Source organism: Girardinichthys multiradiatus, chromosome X (genome assembly GCF_021462225.1).
Source record: "Girardinichthys multiradiatus isolate DD_20200921_A chromosome X, DD_fGirMul_XY1, whole genome shotgun sequence".
Taxonomy (NCBI): domain Eukaryota; kingdom Metazoa; phylum Chordata; class Actinopteri; order Cyprinodontiformes; family Goodeidae; genus Girardinichthys; species Girardinichthys multiradiatus.
In genome coordinates this window covers 4,037,104-4,050,822 of record NC_061817.1, presented here as the reverse complement: position 1 = coordinate 4,050,822, position 13,719 = coordinate 4,037,104, and the positions used below count along the sequence as shown (strand labels likewise).

The 13,719-nt window shown below is 36.5% G+C and overlaps 1 protein-coding gene across 3 annotated transcripts in view; it reads left to right on the top strand.

Moving 5' to 3' along the window:
- LOC124863150 (potassium voltage-gated channel subfamily C member 1-like) overlaps window positions 1-13,719 on the top strand; it is a 239,019-nt gene that overhangs the window by 148,224 nt on the left and 77,076 nt on the right. Inside the window, exons 5-6 of one of the 3 annotated variants that reach the window (XR_007037064.1) lie at window positions 1,286-1,354; window positions 3,174-3,591. The exons of the other annotated variants lie outside the window; for them this stretch is intronic. The gene's annotated coding sequence lies outside the window, so the exon portion shown is untranslated. Of the gene's footprint in view, window positions 1-1,285; window positions 1,355-3,173; window positions 3,592-13,719 lie in introns of those variants that run through there. 3 annotated transcript variants of the gene reach the window in all.

The window sequence follows — 13,719 nt, the reverse complement described above, 5'->3', positions numbered from 1 at the left end:
TTTTTGCGGGAAACACAACAGCAAAACTGTCCTTTTTAACCTGAAAATTATGCAGGAACTAATAAAAAAGGGCAAGACACCTGACACGGATGAGTTAGAGATGTTGGAGGACAGCCAACTAGCGGAGGAGGAAGATGACAAAGAAAAAAGAAAAGTCTGCACAATTGCAGGTCTTCCTTCACATGCAAATTCAAGTAGGTTCTGGAGGAGGTACTAAGTGGCTTCTCACTGGGAGCTCCACATACTTCTCGACTCCATACACTGTTCCTGTTCCAAAAAGAGGAAAATCAGCCAAAAAAACTGGCAAAGGACAAAATACCAAGGATAGGAAGACCAGCAGCAACACAGCCACGAGTGATGGGAAGTGCAGCAGCAACACAAGTGATGGGACCAAACCTACAAAGGGGGTCATTTGTGCAGATTTATAGCAGCTGATAAAATTTCTATTCACTGTAATTTTACAGCCTGAACTTTAAATGGTAGCGAGTAAAGCAATGTATTGTAGTGTTTTGAACAAGTTACCTTTAAATGACTTTGGACCATTAAGCAAAGTGAAGTTGTCGAGGCTGTTGTGAAAAATGATGAACAGACGCAAAAGGTAATCCTCAGACACAGGCGATTCCAGAGTTTGAGGCGTCATGAACTTCTCATGGGAGAGGTAAGCTTCTTTATGTGTTAAAACAGTGTTTTAATATTGTGCTGCAATGGTTTCAAACTAGATTTCCTTGTAGGAAAGTCTGAAGTTTTACTTTAAATCAAAACTAATTGTTGCTTAAATCTATAATGTATTTTCAAATATATTGATACATACTATATTAGACTTTATTCTCAAAATCATCAGGCATGTGTCCTAATTATTTACCTAAACCTTCTTAAAAAGGTAATTGAAAGTTATATAACAGTCATCCTCAATGCAAAATTATCAATTAAATCACTACACCATGGGTGTAATATCATACGGCACAAGAGAGCAGGTGGCCAGACAAAGTTAAAAAGAGTAAGTACAACTCTTAATTTCTAGAATAAAGGGCAGTAGGTTGTGTTGGAATTGGGTGATTTAAATTTTGATGTGCAGATATTCTTGTGTTTGATGGTCCTTGATGTGATAGCTGATATATTCCTTGTAATTAATACATGTGGAAAAAGTAACGTTCACCTTTTCGTGTTACTTCACTTAAGAGAGGCACAGACTTTTCTCTCGATCATTTTGTAAAAACCGTTTCTAGCCCTTGTCTTATCACAAAAAAAGGTAAATTAACCTTTTTCTCACAAACACTTTTTACAGGTTGCATTTGATGACTATGAAGGAATCACTGGAATTGTCAACATAAACAATGTGCACTGGAAGTTTATGGTGAGTATATTACTTGTGTTGTTACCCATACTGCTATTGCATAGTTGTTGTATATATCATTCAAAGTTAACATAAATAACTATATAATCCAAGTGTCAATATTAGCCCAAAAGGTGCAGATGCTCAAGCGGTCTAGGTCACGCCCCATGACGTTTGCCCCCACTCTGGTAGCCCAGGCTCAAGCCAAACAAGTAGCCTGCTTCCCGCATATCATTTTCCACATTCACCCTGTCTTTGTCTCTATCTACTGTCCTCTCTCTGATTAAACATGTAAAAATCCCACAAAAATTGCATAATAAATTAACAATGTGTCATTTGTTCATTTTTGATGAGCAAGCAGTAACAGATCCGAGAAATCCCATTTCAGTCCAGTTTTAAATGACCAAATTATACTTTGGGTTTATTTTAGACAATTTCTTATGTTTTTAATGTCCTTGTGGTCTTCATTTTTATTTTCAGAAATCATTTTTAGTAGCTGAGTATTTGGAGTATCATAATATTTGGAGAGCTTTCCAAATCCTCAATATTATTATTTTTATTTATAAAAATAAATAAATCCTTATTGAGAGAAAAGGGTACCGGAGTCAAATTCCTTCTTTGTGCCACAAACTGGGCAATAAAGCTGATTCTGACTCTGAATATTAAGTACAATATTTTATACATTTTCTTAATGACTTCTAACCATAATTTTACTATCACTATAAAACACTGTTTCTTAGATACATTTCAAAGTTGTGTTTACATTGAAGTATTATGATATATTAATTAATACTATAGGCCTGATCTTCAAAAGATTTGTGTGTACAAAACCCCAAGCAAACCTCTTTGTGTCAGCAAAGCTGATCTAAAAATGAGGTGGTAATCGGATTGCATGTGTACAATCAGCGGAACTGCGTGCGCAAACTTGTCTGCCTTCATGAATATGTAAAACATATGATAATGACCCAAACGCGCAAATTCATGGTAGGAGGATATGCAAATATCATCCATTACCAACTGCAATACGATTTTCAAAGCCTGAAATGGTTTGCGGGTGCAATTTTTGCATGTGGATTTAGCACGTTTGAAATGCACGTGCTAACTGGGACGCAAAATGTCTGTTGTCACTTTGGCCTGAGAAAGGCATAGATAGAATGACAGATGACAGGGAGAGAGAATCTTCTGTACATGTGCCAACAGATTTGGGTTGTCAAAAATAAAAATATAAAAAATAGATGAGAATAGAGGATTCTATGTAGGATTATCTAAGCTCTGATTTGGAGAAAATCACAAATAGAAGCCATGATATTTCTCCTATGGTAAAACTCCTTGCAAAACTTCAATCAACATCATTCCAGCCTAACATCGCTGTCAGTGATCATCTGTTGAACACACACAAACCTGATCATGGCAAAATGCGCACATAACTGATCTCCATCCCCTTTCAAGCCACATTTTTGTGGTCGATCTTCTGCAAGTGTCAAATGAGGCTGAGGACTCCATGAAGGATTACTATTGTTTTTCAGCTATGTGAAAACTGACAATTTACACAATGTTTTTTTTTAAAGCAGAACAATACAAACCTTGGTAATACAAAATAAATTATGCTTGATTCCAGATAGACAGTACTTCAAGGTGCCCCGGAATAGACTTGACAAAGAACACAGGGTTAACATCAAGTTTCAGCCGGCTGGATTACCCACACCTTCCAGAAAGATAGCACCAGCTGTGGGGTTTTTGTCATGGATGTGATTATGCACACCATTTTTGATATTGTTGATAAAAAAATGTTTTACTGTGGATCAAACATAATGCATGTGCTTGTTTGCCTTTCATACAGATGGCCAAGATGACAGTGATGGAATTTCCCAACATTCCAAAGAACTTCCACATTGAATCATCTTAAAGGTGTATTAAAAAACTCAGATAAGACATGGCAGAAGAAATTCTCAAAGAATCATGTAATAAAAGATTTGTTTTTGGAAACTTTCTGCAAATTGTGACTAAAAATAATCATAGGCTATTTTATACTCTTTGTTTATTTTAAGATTCAAGGGATGAGTTCTGCTCCTTCTGTGGAAATGTGGGCTGGCTTCATTCTGTCATTACTGCCCTTTGGGTGAGACAAAAAGGTTTAATTGATTAATGCCATCAATTTTAACTTAATAAACAATAATACTTTAACTGCAATGCCTAACAATATTTTATTCTACATGATTTTCTTCATATAAAAAGTTTTAAAACGTTTTACAATGATATACATGTTTATCCCCATGCTGTAGATACAGTGTGAAACCTGTGGATGATGGTTCCACACTGACTGCATTAAGATGACACCATCACTGATGACACACAAAGACACCCATTGGTACTGTGTGTTATGCAGCTAGAGAGTCTCTAGGTAACCTTTGCTGACTGTAAACAGATACTGTATTATTTATGTTGGAGAGTGTTGGAAATAAAATTTGTTAAAACTCAAAGATTAACCGTATTAGAATATGAATCTTGCATTTTAAGGGGTATGCTATATTGTGTGGACTTTATGGGTTTTTCTTTGTAGCTGGAACTACTGTAAACCTGGATAAGTTGGTAGTGCGTAAACCATTTGCATCAAGCGATTGCATCAAATGGTTTCGGTTATTAATAATGGTTAACTTAAATTTACAATAGTCATAACATTTTAAGTTATGTAAACTAGAGTTGTTTAAGTATTTAGTAACAGACAAATTGGGTCTACTTGTGAGTCCACCAAAGATTACAATGTACAAAATATATTAAGAGTCTACTATACATAAAATCATAGTTTAATTGAAAATATGAACTACAACTGAATTATGTCATTCCAGTCTAATCACACTATGCATCTGATTGGTCTGATTGTGTCTGGTTGTCTGGTTGCAAGACAGTGACCATGAGGCAGTCATGAGGTAATAACTCAATACCAGCACATTTTATCAAATAGGTTAGAGAACTAACAAAAGCACAGACATTATTGAAATAAAGTAAAAATCAAAAACAACTAGAAGAATTTGCATTTCCTGCAAAAATGCAGTATGAATGCTGTAAGCTGAATTTTTTAGCTGAAAGCTGGCAGAAGCAAGCTGAAATTGACTGCAGATAATCTGCTGAAATTTAATGAATTAGAAGAAAACAGAAAGGCTAAACTCCTGTTGAAAGCTGGTAGAAAGTGGCTAAAGTTGTCAGCAGAATATCAGCTGAAATCTGATAAATTAGTAGAAATAGCAGAAACAGCAAAGAAAACTGTTATCAGATCTGTTTAAGCAGGAAGACTATCAGGTATAAAACACCATAACAAGGTAAAGTTATGTCAAAACTACTTGAAAGAGTTGTTGACATACAAGAACTGACAAAAACATTAAAAAAGCAGGAAAGAGCTGCCCATAAATGAGCTGAAAAAGCATAGACTGAAGAAAAAACATAGCCTAAGACATTAAAGTCATTGCTAAAATATGTAAAAATGACAGAAAATTTCTAAAAGAGTGAACTAACAACAAATACCTGAAAAAACACAAAAACAAACAGGTAATGTCCTAAAAAGGCATTGTGTTCATCAGCTAAGAGAGAAGAGAGGTGAAAGAGAAGCTAAAATGCTAACATTAGCATATTGGCTATCAGCATCAAGGCTGATATTAATTTACCCCACCTACTATGTAAAAAGCAATGTATAAGCTAAAATTAACTAAAATGGTAATGCTTACTAGCCTATATTCAAAAGTCTATGAAATTGCCCTTTAAAATTATTCACTCTTGTTCAGGTGTTGGAACAGCAGTAGAAGCTGTTTAAGTAGCTGACATCAAATGATCGCTGTTTTGATGCTCCCCTGGGACCTATGGAGATGTTCTTATCATCATAAGTCACAGAGTAGTGATTTCATTCTGGTTCTGATAGAAATTGGACCTGGTTCTGATGGGGGTTTGTTCCTGATTGTGATAGAGGGTTCTCCTGGATCTGATGAAGATTTGTACCTGGTTCTGAGAGTTTGGACCTGTTTCTGATGGATGCTTGTACATGGTTCTGGTGCAGATTTGTTCAAGGTTCTTATGGAGATTTTTGCCTGGTTCTGGTGGAGTTGGGACCTGGTTTTGATTAAGGTTTCCTCCTGGTTCTGAGGACGATTTGTACAAGGTTCTGATGGATGTTTCTTCCTGGTTCTGACAAAGTATGGACCTGGACTTGATAGACGTTTGTACCTGGTTCTGATGATGAATTTTTAGAAGGTTCTGATGGAGATTTTTTTCCTGGTTCTGATGGATGTTTCTTTCTGGTTCTGATTAAAATATTTAGAAGGTTCTTAAACAGATTTTTTTCTGGTTCTGATGAAGTTTGGACCTGGTTCTTATAGAGGTTTCTTCCTGATTCAGATGGAGTTTGGATCTGGTTTTGATGGTGATCTGTATCTGGTTCTGGTGGAAGTCTGTATCTGGTTCTGATGGATGTTTCTCCTTGGCTGTGATAGAGTTTGGACCTGGTTCTAATAGTGGGTTCCTAACTAGCCCTGATGGGGAATTCCTCTTGGTTCTGATGGAGTTTGGGTCTAAATCTGATGGAGTTTGGACCTGGTTCTGATGGAGGGTTTTTAACTGGTTCTGATGAAGAATTCCGCCTTGTTCTGAAGGAGATTTGGATCTGGTTTTGGTGGAGTTTTATTACTGGTTCTGATAGGTTTGACCTGGTTCTGATAGACTTTGACCTGGTTCAGATGGAGTTTTGTACATGGTTCTGCTGAAGATTTGTACCAGGTTCTGATGGAGTTTGGACCTGGTTCTTATAGATATTTCTTCCTGCTTCTGATGTAGATTAGATCTGGTTCTGATGAATGTTTCTCCTTGGCTCCGATAGAATTTGGACCTGGTTCTGATACAGGTTTGTATCTGGTTCTGATACAGGCTTGTACCTGGCTCTGATGGAGAGTTTTTCCTGGTTCTGATGGAGATTTCCTCTTGGTTCTGATGGAGTTTTGGTCCGGTTCTGATTGAGATTTGTTCCAGGTTTTGATAGAAGGGTCCTACCGATTCTGAAGGAGATTTGGACCTGGTTATGGTGTTTTCTTCCTGGTTCTGATAGGTTTGACCTGGTTCTGATACACTTTGGACCTGTTTCAGATGGAGGTTTGTACATGGTTCTGATGAAGATTTGTACCAGGTTCTGATAGAGATTTATTTCTGGTTCTAATGGACGTTTTTTCCTGGTTCTGATAGAGTTTCAGTCTGATTCCGATGGATTTTGGACGTGGTTTTGATGGAGGTTTTCTAACTGGTTCTATTGGAGAATTCCTCCTTGTTCTGAAGGAGCTTGGGTCTGGTTCTGATAGAGATTTGTTCCAGGTTCTGATGTGCTAACAGCCTATATGCAAAAGTCTATGAAATTGCCTTTTAAATTTAAACACTGTTGTCTAGCTGTTGGAACAGCAGTACATACTGTTTAAGTACTCAACACAAAATGGCCGCCATGCAGTTGCCTCCTATGAAGATGGTCAAAGGGCGAGGGGTTGGGTCAGCTTTAGGCCATAGAAATAAATGAAAATGAATGGAAGTCAATGGAAAGTACTCAAAAAGATATTTGCATTTAGAGCTTCATGTGATTTCTGAGAAATTTTAGTCTGACTTTAAATCGTCTCACAGGACAGAAACACCACTTAATGATCTGCTCTCAACCGCTGACTCGGGTGATTCTGCTGTTTTTAATTTACTTGATCTAACTGCTGCTTTTGACACAGTGGACCATGATACTTTAGTTCTTTGGTCTAAAGGGCAAGGTCCTGAATTGTTTTCACTCCTACCTGTCTGGCAGAAGCTATTCTGTCCAGCTGGGTCAGCTTTATCCTCTAAGGCTCCTCTGTTTTCCCTTTATGTTCTTCTTCTAGGGCCCATTTTTAAACAGTACATTTTGTTTTTTCATTGTTTTGTGGTTGATGTACAAATCAATCTGCCGCTAAAAGCATGTGAAATCTGGTCAGTAGGAAACCTATTGAAAGGACATTCGGATGGAGCTTAACTTTCTTTTCTTGAATGGAAATAAGATGAAGGTGATAGTTTTGGGGAAAGCTGATCTGTTAACAGAGTGTAGCAGTTCATGTGATCCTTTAAAATCTTTCAGCCGTTAGGAATTTTGCGGGTATTTCTTTTGGTAACTCTTTTTCAAATTTTGTCAAAATAAATTTTTTTAATATCTGTTTTTGTCAAATGAGTGAAAGTCCTCTCACTGTATATTATGAACACAGAGAATTTTGCTTTTAGATATTGGATAGTCCAAGACGGAATTCTTTACTCACCATAAACAGTACGGCGTTTGGCAGCTCCTCCAGAGTTACCATTTCATGTTAGTTACCCTCCCATCATTTCTGTCCTGGTCTGTCTTGCCAGTTTAGCCCAATGACCATGTATGGATAGGTTTTGGCAGTTATGAAAGACTCTTTCTATTTAGGGTGATGCATTGAACAATGCTCTGTGAGATATTCAAAGCTTAGGATACAGCAAATAAAACAAGGATTTTTATCTGTATTTAACATTAAATAGAACAGAAAGCCAGGTCAGGTGAATCATACATAACAAAAACAGATATTTAAAAAATCAGAGTTGATTCCGGTCATTTCCACTCTTGGTGAAACTGTCCCACGGTTTACAAATTGGTTGTCATCAGATAATGAGCATATTGATTAATTTTCCTAGTCTATTGGCCCCATGCTGCTTTTCAACTTATCTGCTTTACCCCCTGTATCTTCCCAAGTGTCGTCTTTTCCCCACAAATTTCTAACATTCGTGTATCATTCCATCTTCAGGCCTTCCCCTTCAGTCTCTTCATCTGCGTTGTGTTACTAAAGTCTGACCAGTGGAGGTATGTACATTTCACAGCACTGCAGATTTGCTGCGATTATAAGCATTGCTTCTTGGCAGGATATCAGGAAACACAAGAGGTGTTTCCTGATATCCTGTTATTTCCTGAAAATAACTGATAAAAGTTGATAAAGCTTAAAAAAATGGTTTGCAGCCACATCTGACTTTATGGCTTAAGCTATGTGCAATAATACCTACAGCTAAAATCATCATTTTGCGCTTGCTTTTAATCACCTCTGACGATGGTGTTGAATAACAATCAAGCCATCTTAACTTTTTTGCTACAGGATTAGTAGATTAGTTTTAGACATGCTAAAAATCCTGTTTGCACTGAACAGATACCAGATTAGTCCTAAATAAGAGCTAACCGGCTTTTTATGTGCCGGTTACAGTCGATAGAACAAATATCTATTCACTGCCGATTTTGCAGGTCTTCTCACTTGCAAAGCATGTAGAAGTCTTTCATTTTTATCATAGGTACTCTTCAACTGTGAGCGACGGAATCTAAAACAAAAATCCAGAAAATCACATTGTGTGATTTTTAAGTAATTAATTAGCATTTTATTGCATGACATAAGTATTTGATCACCTAACAAAAAGTAAAAATCCCAGCTCTCACAGGCCTGTTAGTTCTTCTTTAAGAAGCCCTTCTGTTCTCCACACATTACCTGTATTAACTGCACCTGTTTGAACTCGTTCTCTGTACAAAAGACACCTGTCCACACACTCAATCAAACAAACTCCAACTTCTTCACAATGGCCAGAAAATCACATTGTGTGATTTTCTGGATTTTTGTTTCAGACTCCATCACTCACAGTTGAAGAGTACCTATGATAAAAATTAAAGACTTCGACATGCTTTGCAAGTGGGAAAACCGTCAAAATCGGCAGTGTATGAAATACTTGTTCTCCCCACTGTATGTGCAATTAGGCTGCTCTTTATGCAGATTTATGTTATGCCAAGCTGTCGCATGGCAAAGCAAAACAATTTTTATAACTTAAGGAATCTTGACGTAACAGACAAATCCATTAAGTTAGTTCAACCGACTAATATTATCACCATGTTTGACACGTTCATCATTTAGTTTGTAAAATATCCATAGCTGCTATTAACTTTTTGTTTGTCAGTTTATACATATATAACGCCTAATGCTGGTAGTTTCAAAAAAGTAAGTCATTTTTTCCCCAAGTCAAGATAAAGGTATTTTTTAACATTTGATTCAACATCCAAAAGTCTGTTAAAAGGCTGATTTATATTGTTTTGAAAATTGATTGTTTATATTTACCGTATTAGAAATATAAATAGGTATTTATGACCAGAATGTTAATAATAATAATAATAATAATCATCAAGCAAGTTGCCTTTTTGTTTTTGTAATCACTAAACCATTTTGTAAATTCACATGTAAAACCTTTGTTCTCAGTTTTAAATAGTACAAATGTTCAAATTTAAGGTATAAAGGACAACATAATGAACAAAGCACAGTGTAGTAAGTAACTAAAAGAGTGTTGTAAGGGAAGAGGAAATGCTTTTATTTTGGAATTTTTATCTGGAAGCATCCTTGTAAACTCTTCGTTAACAGCAAGAGAATGTCTAAGCAGAGGTTGTGCGTTTTCGTTGTCAGTTATTTTGACTGAAAAGGCAAAATAAATCCTGTCTTAATCTTTTTTGACCCGTCAATTTATTTTTTATTATGATAATAGTTAAACAGTCAATAGCATTTTCATTCATGTTAATTTATATTCAGTCTGAACAAGCTGAACAGAGAATCCGTATCAAACAGATAAATACTTTTAACTTTTTCTCAGCAGTGACAAAAAACACTGACTGTGGTCCCAGTAACTACCTACTTTATAAACAATGAAATTAAACGATTGCATCTAAAATATTAACAGATTATCTGCTGTGACCTGAATGCACAATCTCACAAATTTTTCCTGGTCTGCATGGACCCGAATTGAGCATCTGCTTGTGCCTAATCAAATGTCTTGAGTGGGATTGCTGCAGAGGCTACTGTCATGAGGTTTTTGATTTTTACCTCGAACACTCAACTTCTCGTGGCTGTCTAGCTGTTGTTCCTGAGGCTGAATATGCGCTACGCCGGCAAATAATGACTGAATTACAAGCGCCATTTTAGCCAAACCATTGAAATTTCTCCAAATATATTGATCAAAAGTCAGCAAGACTCTCCGAACGAAGGGTTTTTTGATCCCAACAAGCACTCTGCTACAGTGCCCCCATGGTAGCAAACAGCTAATTAACATGCTAACTCACCACCAAGTGGTCAAGGATGTGAATTACAATCTGTCAAAATGACAGATGGCCTCTAGATTTTTCTGTCACCATTTAAAAAAACGGTCAAAAATGGAAAATATTTACTTAATGTGACCCCTGAAGCTAAATTATCTAAAGGTATTTAATAAGTTGTAAAGCTACAGCTAACAAGAACAGATTGTTATGAGCCATTGACAGCACATAATCCCAAAATATCAATAGTCAATAATCAACCACATCCTTTCACAATAAAATATGTGCAGCCGCTGCCGTCCGTAGCTCATGTACCAGCTTCCTTTCACTCTTCAGTACATGAGATAAAAACTGTTAGTAAGACTCAGGTCTCAGGTCCAAGTCAAGTGAAGTCTTTAGGGCACAAATCTAAGTCAAGTCTGAAGTATTTTATCTCTTGCAACTTAAGTGTGACTTAAGCTAGTGTCTCAAATTCAAGTCGTTGTTATGTATGACATTTCTGCATAACCTTAAAATTTATAGTAGATATATATTATAGCCTGATATTTTCCTTAGGCATAGTACATCAGATATAAGTCATGAATCCGCTTGTTTTTCCTTAGGCATGTAAATGTGCTTTCCTTATTTAAGGCTTTTTCAACAGATAAAGGTCATAGTGGTGTTCTGATGAAGGTTAATTCCATGTGCGCTAGAGTTAATCTGGTAGAAAGAATTCCAGGTTGTAGTCAAACTACAAAAGAGATAATTGTCATTGTAAGATGATTTGATGACATTTCCATCATGATGTTTTATTGATTATGATGGCCAGTGCCACATTGGGGTACTGTCGGAATACTGAAAAGGAATAAAAGGGGTTTTAGAAAAGTGAGATTGGTTGAATCATACCAAAGTATTATATTTTTATTATATTCAACTCTACTCAACTAAACTCAGTAACGCTAAACTCTAAAACCTAAAATTCCTGAGTATATGGCAGAGACCTCTTAAATATTTCATGCTTACCTGCAAGAAAATATTTGCCTTCAAATGTAACCTATTAATTATTCAGACTGGCATATTGCCAGGTGCATACAAACAAATTATGAAATTTGATGGTGTGAAATTATTTATGAGAATAATTCCTGTATCATATGTGATACCATCTGAAAATTGGTAAAAAACAAAAGATCAAATTCAGAATAATATGCACTGATTCTTTACTGGTATCTTTACCTTCGTGAACATGCACACAGATGCAGGCAAGAGTAGAATGTAAAATACTTTTAACAAGCATTAAACGAATTTTGTTTAATTGAGACACATAAACACTAAAATAAAATTAAAGAACAAGCCAGCTTTACCTAGATAATGATAAAATATGAGTGAATCAACATTGAAATATCTTTAGGCAGAAATAAATATAGCATGACATTTAAATTATACAAAAAGTGGTCAGTGATTTACATGTTGAATCAATGTTAGGTTTTCAACCATAACTGATTTTATATCAATGTTGATTTAACCATCATCTAAAGGGTAATCTACATGTACATTTGTGTTGATTTTATATTGAATCAAATCGATTACAAAATCAATATTGATTCATATACATTTGACATTAAAATATAAAATTTTTCCAAAGCCTTTGTGAAGCCAATTAGAAAAGTTTAGTTTTTCACCAATGAGTTTCTGCTGATAGGTCTACATCATAACATACCATTACAAGTTTCTTCAATTAGTACTGGTGTTAAACACACAATATTGTTGGCAGACGGTGGGTATTATGTCGTTCAAAATTATCTTACATTACCATATTTCCAAAAACGGGTGAACGCAAACTTAAAAATGACAACATGGCATAAATATTCAATTCTATTTAGGAAAACAGTCATAAACATAGTCATAGACAGCCAGCAACTTGTCCCTGAGCAACAGATGTGGGTAATATGGCGACAAATACCATTTGTGATAAGGGCGACACCACATGCCTTTTCAGAGATTAAAATAACCAGATAAGGCAATTGATAGCACAAGGTTCAATGTCATAGCTCTAAAAGTGTCACCATGGCTTTGAGAGATCTCTACAATCTTTAAATTTCTTTCTGTAAAGAGGTTGGGGGTCTTACTGCCAACGTTATCAATGACCAGTTAACCAGGCAAGGGTGTCCACAGTACCAACCGACCAACATCAAATGGCAATAAAAAAAATCCCAACCTCCCACATTCCACTGACATATTAGACAAAAACAAATTATGGTCCACAGGCCAAAAGCAGTCAATTTGGTTGTCAATATAAAAGCATTTGTGAATAAGAAGCACTGCTCTACCACTGATCTGAACCCCAAATTACTCTATGAACGCTGTAACCCTTCTATGGATGGGTAAATGCAGAGGACACATACAGGATACCCAGCTACAGCTCATTGCAGTACGTGCAGCAACACAAAACAGAGGGAGGTCCAATATATATATTCAAAACAAGGTCTGTAATTTCGTAGAACTATAGGGAAACTCTGTAGACAACAATGCAATAATAGGCTGAAGTGGCAAGTCATTCAATCTGTAAATATATTTGACTCCTTTATAACTGACAGAACAACATTGTCCATGCCATAACAGGGTCCATGGGTTTAAGCCTTGTACTGTATGAACCAGGGAAACAGTGTGCGTTGGGGTAACCTAAGATTGACTCTGATACGCTTGACTCGGGTTTGGGTCACTTTGGTTTCTTGGGATGCCTCCCTCCCGCTCTGGCGTATAACAAAGCCACTTCTTGACAGTTTTGCTGTAGTCCTTCTCAGTCAGCTTTGGGTCAAACTGCTGAGCAGCAGCTGAAGGACACACAAATAAGAGTGAGGAAAATAGAGTGTATATCCGATACAATTCCTTCTATCCCCTCCTATGTCCAGCTTTTGGTGTGTGTGCACAAACTGTCACACCCAGACATTACATTCCGTCTGTCAATGAATGGAGAAATGCATACCACAAACATCGATGACAAGGGTAGTGACGCAAATTGTGATTGGCTGGAATGAGATGATGTTTGAAGATGTACGATGATGAGAGCGCCCATTACTTCACATGAGTGTGATTTTTAACAAAAGCTACAGTCAGCATCCAGTTAGAGGTGACTGGAAAGAGGAGCAAATGCCTAACCGGACTCCATCTAGGCAATGTATCCATGCACCTCTAAAGCTTACCAATTACATTGTCCTTTGTTCATTCTTATAGCTTGGACTTTCGCCATCACTTTCTTCCATCCTAACACTTTTTTAAAATTTTTGCATGTTGTACTGCCCTGGGC